The sequence below is a fragment of the Meleagris gallopavo genome, chromosome 9 (genome assembly GCF_000146605.3).
Source record: "Meleagris gallopavo isolate NT-WF06-2002-E0010 breed Aviagen turkey brand Nicholas breeding stock chromosome 9, Turkey_5.1, whole genome shotgun sequence".
Lineage (NCBI taxonomy): Eukaryota > Metazoa > Chordata > Aves > Galliformes > Phasianidae > Meleagris > Meleagris gallopavo.
The window spans coordinates 12,303,179-12,306,378 of NC_015019.2; positions in this window are offsets into that span (position 1 = coordinate 12,303,179).

The window sequence follows — 3,200 nt, forward strand, 5'->3', positions numbered from 1 at the left end:
CGATATAACCAGCCACAGGTAACACCTGTGTATTATAAAAACTGGTGCTTATACCAGGCTTTGCAAGCACTGCTGTGCTTCTCGTAGAGCTCCCAGCAAGGCCACAGGGACCAGAGTGGGGTGCACTGGGCGGCAGCACACAGGGCCAGGGTGCAGCGTGTTCTCCCCAGCAGGAGCCAGGGAGCTGTGCTTGCTGGGTGCTGCTCCCTCTCTCCTCACAATAAACACTGCCTGTACTCTGAAGCACTGCTTGCGAGCTACCAGCCAGGCAAAGCCACGTGAGTGACACAGCATAGAGTACCTCGCTGCCCCTCGCACCCTCCTGCTCGTGGGTTCCGTTCCTATGAACTAGCAGAGGATAAAAATGCTCAGAAAAGGGAATCCCCTCTGTGTCTATTTACTGGGGTGGCTGCAGCAAGGGCAGGCTGCTACCTATGTAGTGGCAGCCCCAGTCCTGCCTGCAGCCCAGCTCCATCACACTCAGCACTTTCCCTACTCCAGAACGCTCTGCAGGAGGAAGACTTCTGCTTCTCTCCCAGATGAAGGTGTCCTGGCGTCCATCTGGACCTTGGTCACGGCCAGCTGGGTGGCCAAGCAATGAGGTCACCTCCAACATAATGCCATGTGGGTTCTGGCCCCACCACCTCTCTAGGGGCTGTGGGAGAAGGCCCAGCAGCAAGCTATAGCCCACAGCATGCAGGTGGCAGCTCCCAACCTGGCCAGCCTTGCTCCCCTCCACTCCATGCCAGGCCCAGCTCCGCACAGCGCGGGGTCACCCGGCAGTCTACGAGTTTGTGCTCCCTCCTGCACCCACCGATGTTTGTGAGAGAATGAAAGAGCTAATTCAGGGCTTTGGTGAGATGAAAGGAAAAGCCTTAATTAAAATCAGTTTTAAAACGCATCAGGATTTTTTTCACCTTGTTCAGATTAGCAGCCATCCTAAGAGTACGCTGTGAATTGAAATGCACTGCTTCTCCTCAGACAGTGTGGGCTTTGCAACAACAGGAAACCCAGGCCAACCTAACAAAATATATGTGAGAGGAGAGTACACCTCACAGTAACCACAATGATTCAGGCTTCCTCTAAAACACAAGTAGTGCCCCTCTTTTGTCCAAACTTCATCTCTGTCAACCCAGCTCTGAGCAAGCCCTCCTGGAAGTGAACCACTGCTATTGCGGGGCACAAGCAGTAGTTTTCCTTGCACAAGAGAGCCAGTGGTGAGGTCTACCACAGAGCCATCGCACCGACATTCTACAGGGCAGAAGACACCGAAGGGAGTAACTTACTGAGAGGTCCCATGCTGGGGCTTTTGTCCCATCTCAGTGCAGGAGGGCTGGGAAAAGCACGTGTTTCCACAGCAGGCTGATTTTTAAAGAAAATGAATTCCCAAACAAGAGTCACCGAAGCTCTTTGAGCGTTTGTAGCACTCACATGAATCTCAACAGAGATGAAATAATGAGAGATCAACAGTGCATGATAAATGCAATTTTTCATCCCGGTCCCACAACCCATTGCTTAGCTCTCCCAAATGTCGCACACCCACTGCCACCTTCTGCAGCGAGGTTTTGGGATAAAAGCAGAGGAGTTGTGGCCATGGCCTCACACCAGCATGTCCCGCAGTGAACAGCAAGCACAGAGAGGAGTCGTCTCCTTAATCCCAACTACAAAAATCACATCGCTCTTTCAAAAACCCTTCCTGCTTGGTTTGTCCAGCAGCTCCCGTCCTTGCTGTCTGCATATCACCTGGACCATCAGTCTGATATTGAGCTTTCTTTAAGAAAAAGAAGAACCAAATCAATTTCTTGGGAGGATAAACTTGCAGCTAAAGGGAAAAACTACAATTACACTTTCCAGCCATGAAAAGTAAATCAGATGGCACTGAAATCCCAGCAGAAAACACAGATTAATTAAAGTCTGCACTTTCTAAATCTGTTATTCAACTAAACACAGCTGTTAAAAAAATGATGCCTTTGCTGTAATTTTCACATACATTCAAACCATTGAAATCCAGTGAAAAACACTATGAAGTGCATTTGCTTAGCTGTTGAAGTTGCTTGGGCAAAGAAATTGCAGTGTGGCGAGGACTCACTGATGGACTGGTCTGCTCCATGCCAGACTTCTTTTGCACATGCCCCATACGAGGACACAGGAATTAGAGATGGAGACAATGGCTGACCCTAATGGGCTTCACGTAGCCAGTTCAGTTCCCATTGCAGATTTCCAGTAGTGGGGTAGGCTGAAGGACAGTGAGCACCTGAAACACTGTGGCCACTGCAGCAGGCCAACACAAGCAGCCAGAAAGGCCTGCAGTTGTTGCCCTACAGAGCTGCTGTGACAGCCCATGCAGTACTTTGGCCACCTGACTGCTGCAGCCTATGGTGCAGGCAGGGCACAGCTGTTGCCAACATGCCATCGTGTGCAAAGAAAAACAACAAGCCTGAAACAAAAGCTTTGCTTCTCTGTTTTCTGCCTCTCCAAGTCAACATCAATGACCAAAGTGGAGAGCTCCTTGTTCTGTTCACTGAGAGAAGTGAAATTGCCCTGATTTGAATGCAACCTAAAATGCACTCTGCAATTCAACTCAATCATTATGAACTTACTTCATAGCCCCGGCACAGCTGTTCCTCCCCTCTGGAAGAGAAAATAATACTTGAACCTTGCTTCCTTTTGAAGAGAGAGAAGGCCTGGGAGAGCCCTCATTTCCTCTCCATGTTTCTGAAATCACTGTGGCTTAAAATACTATTAGCGTGCTCTAATACAGTAATATATTAATATTGGCAATAACTCCTCGCCTTTATCAGCCCATAAAGCCTCTCCTCATTTGGACTCATGGTGGCTGCAGCAAATGGCATCTGATGACGAGCGCTGGATACAGATGAATGCAACACTGTGCTGCATGGGACACCGCCAGCACGGGTATCCATACCAGGACATCCTGTTGTTAGCACAGGACGCGGACCCATCACCTTCCCATGGAGAAGGGCTGCCAGACTCGTGCCAGCTGCAGGGCTGTGGCTGTGGAATCGCAGTGTTTCTGTGATATTTCTACCACAAAGGCAATGGCCATCACCCAGTGCCCAAGGACACCAGCAGGCACCAAGCAGCAGCACCTGGGACAGCGGTTTCAACTCCAGGGGGTAGGAGTGCTGACCAGCGGTTAGCCAGCAGGATGAAAATCTCTGCTTTTTCAGGTTAAAAAA